The sequence below is a fragment of the Corvus moneduloides genome, chromosome 10 (genome assembly GCF_009650955.1).
Source record: "Corvus moneduloides isolate bCorMon1 chromosome 10, bCorMon1.pri, whole genome shotgun sequence".
NCBI lineage: Eukaryota > Metazoa > Chordata > Aves > Passeriformes > Corvidae > Corvus > Corvus moneduloides.
The window spans coordinates 27,015,844-27,028,759 of record NC_045485.1 but is presented as its reverse complement, the minus strand read 5'-3'; the positions used below and the strand labels follow the sequence as shown (position 1 = coordinate 27,028,759).

The 12,916-nt window shown below is 50.2% G+C and overlaps 1 protein-coding gene across 4 annotated transcripts in view; it reads right to left on the bottom strand.

The window, feature by feature from the left end:
• The window catches only part of PLCH1 (phospholipase C eta 1), a 57,916-nt gene extending 47,663 nt beyond the window's left edge, over positions 1 to 10,253 (bottom strand). For 3 of the 4 annotated variants that reach the window (XM_032119921.1, XM_032119925.1, XM_032119931.1), the window contains exon 1: positions 10,023 to 10,253. The gene's annotated coding sequence lies outside the window, so the exon portion shown is untranslated. The remainder of the gene's footprint in view (positions 1 to 10,022) is intronic. The other variant, XM_032119923.1, reaches the window with a different exon arrangement.
• Positions 10,254 to 12,916: the final 2,663 nt, after the last annotated feature.

Here is a 12,916-nt window from a genome sequence, read left to right as displayed (position 1 = left end):
ACACCAGCATTTCATACTTCTTTGAAGCCATGGAATCCTTAATCTCCTGTCCTGACACCAAATCCTTTCACTGGATCCTCCTTCTCCCTTCGCTATTTTATGAAGTTCAAGTTCTGGTTTCAGCAATCCAGACACCCCTTCCTGTTATAAGCCCACTTTGGTCTCCCATTTTATCTCCCTCCCACCTTCACTCTGGTCAACCCAGCTGCTTGCTCGCCCACACTTGGCACAAACAACTCCAACTGTCTTCATCCAAGCAATTCTAGCAGGATGTAAGGACACTGCCACCCAAATCTCCTCATAAAACTACTGCCAGGGGGCCTTAGTAACAAACCCAAATGAAGCACTACAGCACATGAAGTGCTTGGCCTGCAGCTCTGCTGAGGGACACAGATCCATTTCATTCAAAACAAAAAAGGACAATAAGTAATCTGAAATCCCAGCCAACTGCACTCCTCTGATCCTTAACAACCAATTTAGCTACAATCATTTCCTGGGTGCAGCCACCGCACTCAGCTAATAATGGAACAGAAGAACCTGGAGAACTTTTCCCATTTCCCCATGCAGCAGTGTGGTGAAGGTGAAGGAGATCATCATGAAGAGCCCAGAAATATCTCCTGATTCTGGTCCTCCAGTCTCAGCTCTATTGCAGTCCCTGCCGGGGCTGAGCAGACCTCCTCTCCCACCACTTCAGTCAGGCACCAGGACAAACCCAGGCTGTTCCTGCGAGGCTGGGCAGCCGGCTGAGCTCAGGGAAGGCTCGGTAGCAGTGGCACTGAGGAGGGGCAGCAGCATCCCATGATCTGGGGGCGAAGCACAGGGGACGGGCCTCCCCCTCTCCCCCAGAGAGCTGCAGGGCTCTCAAGCTCCAGTCTGGAAGATGTGGAGGTCTCCTCTGCTGAAGCAGCACCAAGCACGGGGCTGCAGCCAGTAACTCGTGCCTAAGTGTCACTGTTCATGGTTACTTGCAAGCATTAGAGACCCGCAGGCCAGTCCCAGTGTGACACCCGTGCTGTTCCTGCCCCGGGCTAGCCAGGAGGCTGTGGCTGCACATGTGGAATTTGCCTCTCTCTGAGGGGAGCAGGGATGGTCTGGATGCTCTGCTGCAGGTGGGAGCCAAAACCACCTGTTTGTGGTTTGCTCCATCTTACAACTTCCCCAAGCTCCACTGGGGGTGTGTTTTGGGTATGGCCCGTGTATGGTTTACACTAAAGGCATATTTTGCCAAACTTTGGAACCCAAGCAGCAATAGCTACTACTTCTGCCAGGCTTCATCTTCTACATTTCCTGCACTTTTGCCCCAGCCAGCCACGAGCTTTCATTTTAGCCTGCACTAAGGCCACTCTTCCAGCCTTAATTACTGAGACACAAGCTGTTAGTTACTTTTAAAGCACAGGAATAACCTCACAGTCCAGCCTACTGCCAGGCTTTTTGCTTTAGGCTACAAAAGTACAAGAGGCGCCACGTTTTAATTAAGGAAACCATATCAAATATTCGCCACTAAGAATTTGCACACAATAAAAGGAGATCTTATCTCCCGCCCGGCTCCCACACAGAACCCGTACCACAGGGGAGATTTACAGGGAAACGTGGCTGTCAATATATCCCTGCAGTGCCTCTGAAGGAGCCCCTGAGCCCCCTCCCCTCCCTTTCACCGCCGCTGCTGATACAATCCTCCTTTGTTCCTGCACAAAGGGTTTTCCCACACCACGGTGGCCCCTTGGAACAAAGGTTCTCCCGGGCACATCAGGGATGAAGGCAGGCTCCCGAAGGGGCTGCATCAGCTGACACAAACATCCCACAAGAAAACCTTCCTAAGAAACACCAGCAGCTTTTTGGACAGTCTTCAAAGTTATTTGCTGTACAGGGTTCCAGGAGAGCCCAGCCAAGATCATGCCTTACTCTACAGTAAAAAAAAACCCAAACAAAATCCCAACCAACCCCGCACTTGGGCCAAATACCATCGTTTCAAAGGAACACGCACTTAGGAACTTAACACAAATTTGCATCATTTCAATACAGGAGAAAAAGAACATGCTGCCTATGCCACAGACTAAAATGCAGGCTGTACCTGTATCACTTATTTTGTACACGTAGAATAAGCTATTAGAGTAAAAAGTGCCTGTAAGCATATAATTAGGTATAATTAGGACTGTAACAACAAAACTATTTTGGCAAAAATTTACCAAAATCCTGACCAGATATAAATCTGAGTTGAAAATCAGCTTGTGTAGTTACTTGATAAAGCAGCCAATTCAGAGAGAGTTGAAAACACTCCTCACTTTTCCACTCTGCAGGTTTCTCAGCTTGGGGGTATCACTTTCACAATAAGCAAAATTCCTGCAGGTTCAGCCCTGAGCCTGCCACATTCATTCCAAAAGGTAAAACAATCGGTGCTTCACTACGTGAGAGAAGAGATGCTACTCCAACCTGTCAGGAATCCACCTACTTTGTATCTGGATAAAGTAATTAATCTGGAAGTTGAGCAAGGAGTCCATTATGTGGTGTGCAGAAACATAGCAACTTGAGAGAACTGTATCTTCTATTTCAGCTGATTAATTTCCATTAAACCTGTCAGCTGCCTTATTTTAGTGCTTTGAGCACTGTGTTCCATGAGAGACACTTCTTCAAAGAGCTTTGATTAGTTGTACAGAGGTGAACTTCACAAGAGAGTTCTTAATGGAAGGAAACTGATACTGCTCAAATTATTAATGGAAGTAAACTGGTATTGCTTGTTATTAATAGAAGTAAGCTGACATTGCTCAAAGTTTGATGCAAAAGTAAGTTAACTTACATATTCATATGTGCATGCATGAATAAACAGTGCAGATATAGACACAGATGAGATGAACAAATATTGATTCTTTTTGTAATCAGAAAGAGGGTAAACTACTCACAGGGAAAGTTTCATTCTATGCATGTTTTATGAAGTTATTTGATTCTAAAAGTTGTGGAAATGAACGTGTAAGATATTCTGAATGCAGCAGAGGATGCATATGCCCTGCCCAGGCTGGGAGAGATGCTTCTCATGGCAAGAGGCTCAACACCAAGAACAACATCTGACCGCCCCCCATGTCTCACTGTACTCTGCAGTCTCCCCTCTCACACAGAAAAAAGCCGTGCCTGAGTGCGCTGTGCAGAGAAGCAGAGAATTCCCTCATTCCAGGGAATCACAGTGCGTGTTACCAGCAGCTGCAGGCTGAGCCGCACTCAGTGAAACGCTCTCAGCTCGGGCTGCTGGGCTCAGCACGGAACTGTTTCGGAAAGCAGCAGCACAATCCAAATATTTATCTGCAGTGTTTAACCTGGACACTGAGCAGGTCTCAGTGTGAAGAGGGTATAAGCACACGGGCACTTAGCACAGCCAGGAAGGTGTCTGAGCCCTGTGGCCGCTCCCAGAGCGGGCACACTGAGTGAGATCAGAGGCTGAGACTGCTGATGGCTCTCTGCTCGCCTGCCCTCTCCCCTGCTTGTTCCCGGAGCACTTCCACAGACAACAGCAGTGACTCCATCAGATACCATGGATCGTTCCGAATGGCAGGGCAGGTCCTGCAGGACACCGCCACTTCCCTCGGACAAAACCACAGCTCCAGTTTCAGCGCTCGTATCTACCCAGTGAACATATGGGGAAAGTATGATTTATAAAAAACTGATTCCTTTCTTTAGCCCCAAATGGCGTATAAAGTGCATGTCCCTGGTAATTAAAGGAAAGTCCAGAAAACACTGAATATTGAGAGGGCTACTGATTTTGGAAGCTTGTGACAAATTTTAGCATGAAAAATTGTTCAGAAATACTGGGCTCTACAACTGACATAAAGGAAAAGTATAACAAAATAATAATTAAGAAAAAAGGTAAGAAATGAGAAGAGCAATCCAGAGTCACACAAAGGCCACCCCAAGTGTGTGGTGGAAATAATGCTGTGATGGAAATGATGCTGTATTGGCTCCAGCTATGCCCAGAGCCCTCTGATGAGCTTTAGAGATCTCCGTATGGGAGGGAGGACAGACCATCTGGCTGGCACTAAGCAGCAGGAATATAGTCCAGAGAGAAAGGCTGGGCTTTAGTGTGGCAGCTGGGATTGTGGTGGGGGCACGCAGCATCTCTGATGACACCATCTCATGTGGGCAGCTACCTTCCAGTCACTGCAAACAGAAAATAAACACCAAAGGACAAATATTACTTTGAACTTCCCCTGGAGAATCCCGAAGTGGCATTGAGAACCTAAGCAATTCAGCTTCACAACAAACCTTCAGTATTATTAGAAGGAAGGAAGTGCTTTATCTGCAGTTTGAGAATAAGCAAGAGATTCACTTGCTGTCCTCGGGAACAGAGCAAGGGCTGCCCAGAGGGGATCGCTGGGCTTTCTGTACAGTTTCTTAGCTCGATAAAGAAATGTTCCACATCAAGCTCTACATCATTTCCCAAGGTGCCATCATCACTCAGCAGCTTGGCAAACACACTGCAGAGCACACAGACACTTCTCCAGGACATGCTCCCCAGAGCCCAGGGCTCAGCCCTTTGTTACACTGGTATTAGAAATAACAGGTACTGACCAGAGGGAGAGAAGTCATTTGCATTTCTGTTCACGCCACAAGATGCAACTGGGAATCTTTATGCCCTCACCAACTTCCTTTCCCTGGACCATATTAAAATATGCTTCAGGTTTTCTCCTAGTTAATCAGTAGCCACCCACAGGAACTTCCCAGTCCATGTTTTTACTTTCTAACCAAAGTGACAACTCTGGTGGAACAACCCTCAAGCTTTCAGAGACCAGTTCTGCACAACATGGGCTGGGTTTTTTGACAACAGTATCCACAAACCAAAGTAGTTCTTGGATGAAAAGCTTAGCCATAGTTAGACCTAAAAACCAAATCTGATGAGATTATAAAACCCTAATATGACAATATTTCATGGGGCATTTACCCATCTGCAGTCTTGGGCTTCTTATTCCACTAAGCCACTGACAGTCACCCAAATATTGCTAAGCATTTAAGCTGGTCTAAATTCATGCAGATTTAGATTTAATTGTCACACAAGCCAGGCTCCAAGGGTTCCACACATCATCTGTGCAAATCTCCACTTTAATCAGCATCAAATATCAACATTCACTCAAAATAACTTGCATAAACGTTGCTAAAGTTACACATATGGGAGCCAGGCAGAATAGGCAAGGCATGCAAGATGGAAGTTCCATACTGCTGACACAAAAAGACATTTTTTCCAACAAATTGATGTCATTTTGATAACTTACAAAACAAAGTTTTACCTACCTATGGTATAAACTATGTCATTAATGTATGGCTACTTTCCAGAGTTAAAGCATCTTGCATAAAACTTAAAAAATAAAAAGCTTAAAAAATCCCCCCCAAATTACACTCCCTTGCGAACAGCAAATATTTAACCATAACTATTATCAGCATGGAAAAAACATCAACAATACTTGGTAATAGAAAACAAAACCATCCAGTATAGGACCCTTTTCTTATTCCTCTAGGAAGTGGTCTGGAGGAATAAAAGCAGAGATTTTTGCTTGGTTTATTTTTCTGACAGGTGAGTTCCCTACTCAAACGTGCCACGAGGCCAAAACAGCTGTGCTGGCACCACGCTGGCTGCAAAGGTGTCAGAGGGGGCAAGACAGAATGGGAGCAAAGAAACATCCTGTGGATTTCCCTGGGAGCTCTTGGAAACTTTGAGAATTCAGAGCTGTCTAATCAAAGGGAAAAGGTCACAACAGAGTTTGGGATACAGATCCTGCACTTGCATGCTCTTAGATAGATGAATCTTCTTGAAAATGCAGATTTAAAAAAAATTTTACTGGGTTTAATCAGATACTTTGGCTATTCCGCCAGGAGAGCACTAAACACATCTTGCATCGCTCACCAGATGAGGACAGAGGCTCAGCCCAACCCTGACCACATCCAGCTTGGGTCCTGCTAGAGGACAAATTCCCAGGATTTGCTCTTTAGAAGCAAGAGGAACAGGTTGGGCTCCCTGCACAGCACCACACCAGGGTCTGGCAGACAAGTTCCCTGGCACCCATCCCTCCCAGGTGGGCAGGACACCGAGCTGAGCTCCCTGTGCAAAGGACAACTCCACCTGTGCCAGCCCAGCCAGCCTACAGCAACCTCTGCTCCTCCCGGGGCTGTTCATTCCCATGGAGCTTTTGTTCCCAGTCATTTCTCCGCTCCTTCTGGCATCACTGGAAGCCATGAAAAGCATGTGTCAGCACAACTTGCTGCTGAGGAAGGCATTAGAAAGGATTTGAACTGACTCCCCATGGCAACAGACCCTGAAAGGGAATTAGCATTTGCTCCCCATTCCTCGAGAGGCCTAAATGGAATTTGTTGTTCTCCTCTTTAAGGAATTCTTTCCAGGAGGGCAGCATGCTGCTGCCTCTGAGGTTCAGCAGGCACAGCTTCAGCTGGCACCTGCCCTGCACACCTTGTTCAGGGTGACACTCATCCCACCAGACATGGGATGGGTCAGTATGAGTGAAAGTCCATGCACATTTTCCTCGCACAGATTTCCAGTGCTCTGCACACCTTTCTGCTGCCTCTGCCAGCTCTCTGTACACCCATTCACCAATCCAAATCAGATTTGGGTCTGCTGCACAGAGGGTTTCAAACTGCAAGTGAATGCAGAAATCTTTCTGTAAATGAAAATCTAAAATGCAGAGAGACGACTCACCATGTGATGAACTGTGAAGATAAAAATAAGATGCCTGGAAAGGCATGGACATGGATGACCTGCACCTTGTGTACTTGGCCTCTTATCAGTGGGTGTGTGGCTCCCCCAAGGAGTGGGCATTTCACACCACAAGACCCTCTGTGCTGGACATCAATTAACACAGCTGGTAATTGATAAGATTCTTCCTTTTTTTCACCTCTGGGTGGAACAAAGATCAAGCAAAGAAAGAAAAGCTCGTTGAGGCTCAGCATTGTCTGATGTGACCCAAGCCTTCCCAGCTGACACATCCCGTATTCCACCTCAGCCACACGCTGGGTCACACTCAGAGTGCAAAGGAACAGGAAACTCTGTGTCAGCTCAAATACATCACATCTGGAACCGAGCACAGACCGCTCTGCACCACAGCCTGTCTCCACTTGAAGTTTCTTGCAAGCAGCCTTGAGTTACTTCAGGCTGAAGAGACTCACATGGGCACCTCATGCCAAGAACTGTAACACACGCGGCCAAACGCCCTTGGAGCGGTTTTACATCCTTCAGTGGATGACTGAGCCTCCACCGGGGCACGTGGCATCCTCAGCACCCTGTCCCTGGCTGTTTCTAGCCCTGCAACAGGCGCCTGCCCCAAACTCTGCCCACCTCTCCTTGCCCCTCCCCTGCACATCCACTGCCCCCAGGGGAAGCCCTGTAAGCGCCCATCTGCAGATACTTCCTCGCATTGTGGATCCCCCAACCCGCCTTCCCATCCCTCAGATCTGTGCTCCACTTCACTCCCAGCCACCCAAGTACACTAGATAGTCCTTCTGTGTGTCAGATGAGCACCAAAAGGCTCCAAAGTCAGGAAAGCTCAGATCAGAGGGCAAGCTCAGATCTCTGGAGTAACAACACCGCCCTCAGTAACCATAGAGATCGAAACAAGAAAGCCACCTTTGTTACAGAAAACAGTTCCAGTTTCCTAAAGTAAACAAGAAAGGAGGAAAACAAACCCAAATAAGTACACAAGAGCACACAGCTCCCTCCTGGCCGTTAGATCAGTCTGGCACCAGCTGACCCCTGCAGGGCTCCACCAGAAGCACCTTCTGCCTGTGGGCTGGGAAGCAAGCCAGATTTATCCCTGGCACAGGCCAGACCCAGAGGTTCAAACCCATGAATCCACCGCCCAGGGAATCACTGGCTCTAACAGCCTCCCGGTACAACAGCCATGACTGCTCAGAACATGCTCTGCATCCCACTGTGCCACGAGGAAAAGGCCATAAAACTGCTTGTACAGCACCCTCACTTCAACACAGTCAAGTGCATCTGAAGCACTCATCGAAGGAGTTTCTGTAAGACCCTCCAAAGCAATTAGGCATGACCGTCTTACCTCCTCTGAAAACACAGGCAGAAAATGCTGTCCTACTGCAGACAGTGCAGCAGGTCTCCAGCAAACCTGGAGACAGACATTTGCTTTCCCAATTCAGAGAGTTGGATTTTGTTTTTTTAACATTCAGCGTTGTTTAAACTTATAGAAAAACCCAGAGCAAACAAACAAAACAAATCTCTACACCACCACACAACTCCATGTGGCTGTGCCCTGGCTCTGCCATCAACGCTATCAATTTAAATTGAATTGGATCTTGGCTGACACCTTAGAAAAAACTCAGCTTATTCATATTTCATTAAAGGAAAACTATTCCATTTATAGCAAGATTACTTTGTAGAGCCAACAGAAACACACAGCTTAGGTGTTAAAGCCTTTCTCAGAAGTGAGGGGAAGCCAAATATTGAACAGAGGACTAATTTTCATTCTGTATTTTGATGCTCATGAAACTGTTCTACTGCCACGGGTATTTCTTGACAGTGTTTTAAATTACAGATCAGCTCATGCAAAACTGGGAGCTGTTAATAGCGGGTGGCCTCTCCTTTGCTTTTATGGAGTGAAAATTTTATTCTCCTTCTCAAATACCGGTGATTTTGATCAAAGTCATGGCGGGACATCCGCCTCAACGGCTGAAAGGACAGCAGCATTAAATCAATTCCCTAGGCAACCTCCCAAGCCGAGCCCCTATTGTTAAAATAATGAGTTGTGCACCACTTGATCCCAACCCACCAGCTGATCCCCATTTTTATAGACAATGGGTAGCAAAGAACCAGAAAGCACCCGTGAACAGTCGCGCATCTTCAGCTGATAAAACTTAACATTTCTTTCTCTAACAGGCTACGGGCATTTTTAAATGTAGGAAAAAAGCATCCTTCAGAGTTAAAAACAAATTCTGTAAAAGTAGCACTCTCAAACTTATTCCAGGGAGCTGATGCTTAAAGAACCAGGAAGATTTTTAACAGCGTGCATGCACTCTGCTGTCTCTCACCTCCCAAAAAGCCTGGATTTTCTTTCCATATCCCACATTATCTTTAACTCAGGTGCTTCACTGCAGGGTTGAACACTGCCTCTCTTTTCAGTACTGTTACCTGCAATTATTCTTTCACATTTCAGAACAAACACCTCAAGTTTTCTTTCATTTCCTTTAAGTTTTGCAACCTGTGGGCCAGAAGTCCCAAGGACAAGTAAATCAGGAGGGCCCCCTGAAAACAGGCAAACATTGTGTTTTATAACACAGGAGTTAAAGCACACTTTAAACAAAGAGCCTATGACTGGTCCATCAGATAAGGCTTATATCTTTCTCCCTGGAATTTAATAACACTTCTTCTAAAACGCTTTTCAGCCAGCTGAAGTTCCCAGAATTGCACAGAGTAGCTTAATTACAACAAAACGTGCACGGAGTTTAATTTCCACATCATTGCACTTCCTTTTTTTTTTTTTTTTTTTTAATGGTTTATGGAGTAGGCAATTAGAAATAAGGTATTCTTAGGGAGGACTCAATCCAGCAAGAGGTCTGACTCTTCTCAACCCCCACCTTCCCCAGCACCTTCCAGGTGGGGACAGGCGTGCTCCCACCGTGCGGCACTCCTGCCTGCTGTCCTGCGCTCTTCACGGGCGTCGGGATTTTCCGCTAAGCCTCTTTTAACACGGGCTGGGCTCGGCCTGGGGCGAGCCCAGCGGCTGCAGCTCGCTCCGGTTTCACTGCCCGCGGCCCAGGTGCTGCCCTGGCACAGCCGCGGGGCAGAGCCGCCCCGGCACATGGCGAACGCGGGGCCAGCCGCGGGACAACGGCTGCAAGTGCATCCCGGCCATCCTTTCTGTATCCAGCAGGACAAACACGGCCGGAGCAGCGGCTGCGGCAGCACCTCAGGAGAGCCCCGGAGCGGCTCCTTCGCACAGCGAGCGACCGGGGCGAGCGGAGCGTAAACCGGTCTTTGTAAAAGAGGCCGAAAAAAGTTACACCCTGTAAACCCTCACCTCAACTTTCGGCCGCAAACACCGGGAGAAACCAGCATCAACCGCAAGCGAAAGCCCAGCGGAGGCTCGCAGGAACACAGCCCCGTCCTGCCGCAGGAGCGCCCGCGGGGCCGCACACAGGAACGGGGCTCGGAGGTCCCGTCCGCCCTCACCGTGGCCGCCGGCTGGGTCGGGTCGGGCCCGGTCCGGTGCGGTCCCTCGCCGCCACAGCCACCCGCACAGCCCCAACCCGCTCCGGGCGCACAACCTGCTCCCGTTCAAACCCCAGCGCTGCCGCCCGCCCCGCCCGGCCCGGCGCGGCCCGCCCCCGCCACGGACCCTGCCGAAACCCGGAGCGGCCTCCGTGGAGCGGAGCGTCCCGTCCGCCGGCGGAGCGGCTGCGGCGGCCCGAGCCGAGATCCAGCCCCGGTGTTGCCGCGGCCCCGCGCCTCTTCAACCTGCTCCATTGTGTGTGCGCCGCGAGCGGCGGGACAGCGCCGCCCGGGACTGAGCCCCCGCCCGCCCCGCTCCCCTCAGCGCCGCCCGGGACTGAGCCCCCGCCCGCCCCGCTCCCCTCCGCTCCCCTCCGCTCCGCTCCCCTCAGCGCCGCCCGGGACTGAGCCCCCGCCCGCCCCGCTCCCCTCCGCTCCGCTCCCCTCAGCGCCGCCCGGGACTGAGCCCCCGCCCGCCCCGCTCCCCTCAGCGCCGCCCGGGACTGAGCCGCCGCCCGCTCCGCTCCCCTCCGCTCCGCTCCCCTCCGCTCCGCTCCCCTCCGCTCCGCTCCCCTCAGCGCCGCCCGGGACTGAGCCCCCGCCCGCCCCGCTCCGCTCCGCTCCCCTCAGCGCCGGCCGGGACTCCCCGGCCCCGCTGCCCTCAGCGCCGCCCGGCCGGGACTCCCCGGCCCCGCTGCCCTCAGCGCCGCCCGCCCCGGCAGAGTCTCCTCCCGGCGGGACTCACCGAGCACCCCGGGCCGAGCCGTGGGGAGCGGTGCCGGTGGAACCCGCTGGGAACGGAGGGAGAAGCGGAGGAGCGCGGCGGCCCCTCGGGGCGGCCCCTCGCCCGGCGGGTGCCATGGAGACCCCCGGCCCTCCCGTCCCACCCCTGCCGTGGGCAGGGACACCTTGCACTAGCCCAGGCTGCTCCAAGCCCCGTCCAACCTGGCCTTGGACAATCCCAGGGATGGGGCAGCCGCAGCTTCTCTGGGCAACCTGCGCCAGGACTTCACCACCCTCTGCGTAAAACAATTCTTTCTTAAATCCAATCTAAACCGATCTGCCTCCAGCTAAAGCCATTCACCGTTCTAGTGTCACAATAGCCCTGCTCAGAAGTTTGTTCCCAAAGGATGCGAACAACAGCCCCGTGCCCACGCTGCCGGTGGGCTCCGAGGGGCCGGGGATGTTTATTGCCATTTGCCTGACATGCCACACCAGCAATAAAAAGTCTGTGCAGGGTCGGAGGTATTTTTCTTGGGCCATTTGGAGGCCGGGTCTCTCACGCCCTGTGATCTTTTGAAGATGTTGCATCGCTCACAGCATATGCAGTTGCAGGGGCAAAGGCACAAGAGCTGAACAGTTTAGTTCTTGTCCTTACTCCCAGTCAGAGAACTGCCTCCTCTCCTGGAAATCCTCTGCCGGGCATTGCTGCGGGTGAAGGGAGGGATGGAGCTCCCGAGAGGCAGCGTGGGGGTTTTATGTACTGGAACAAATGCTGCTTCTCCCCCAGCCTCCCAGCCGGCTCAGCCGGGTTCTGCAGAGATATTTGTCTCTGCTCCTATTACTGCCTTTCCAATAGCCAGGCCTCCCACAGAGACAGGATCTGCAACCTCTCAAGCCCTGCACAGATGGAAAGCTCAGCTTTGAACTGAATTGGGTTTTTCTGAGGGGGGAGGGTGTGCTGGTGGGTTGGTTGGTTTTGGTTTAAGATAAGCCCTGCATGATAAGGAAAACAGCATTAACAAACAATTACAGGACCTGACCCTGAAGAAATCATTTGTCACTGCAACTCCAAATCCATGTGAAGGAATAACACTCGGTTCACATTCGCCCACACCTCACCTCTGCTTGCTAGAAATATAGCATGTGGCTTCCTGAGACTTTTGTCTCAGCTTTAGAATGGATTTTTGTGATAAATCCTCCTGTGACTCATCAACACAACAGAAGTGCAAAGTCCAGAATTACATTTAATTATTACAGAAAATAAACCATAACTGTTCAATTATGCCCAGCTCAGAAAAGCTCCTCCTACTTCCCAGCCATAGGAACAGGAACACCTATAAAGCCCCAGGAGAAGCGGATTTTTGCTGAGCCTGAACGTGTACTTTGGGGTTCAAACTCAGCTTTGAGTTTTGCTCCGGAGGGTGTCGTGGCCAATCCCGAATCCCTGACTGACTGATGAGTTTCATGTCCAAGAACCACGGTGGTGGCTGGCCCAGCCCTTCGCTGTCTTATGCATAAATCCAGAATCCCACCTTTTTTATTTTTCATTTTCAAACAGGCACAGACACCTGGTTTGCTGCCCCAGAGCTGCTCCCCACACTGCGTTCCAACACACTGCAGGTGTTTCATGGCTTGCTGCTCCCTAGCACCAGCCTCACCCTGGGAGGACCAGGAACAAAAGGAGTAAAGAACCACTAACATCTATTCTTGCCCAAGGAAACTGGGTTTTTTTTAGGATCTCAGGAGTCACAACTTTGCCCTGAAGTCAGCAGAGAAAATGCTGATGTAGCGACTAATTGCCAGACAAGCAGTGCTCAATTATGAAGTTTTCTTTGTACCACACTCTTCTCCTCAGTGTTTCACTGGAAAGCAATCACACAGAAAGAAAGAAAATCTGTAAAACACTTCACTTTAAATACATATTGGGACTGTGGGAGGTTAAACAAGGGCCAAAAGCTCGGTATATAAAACATGCAACAA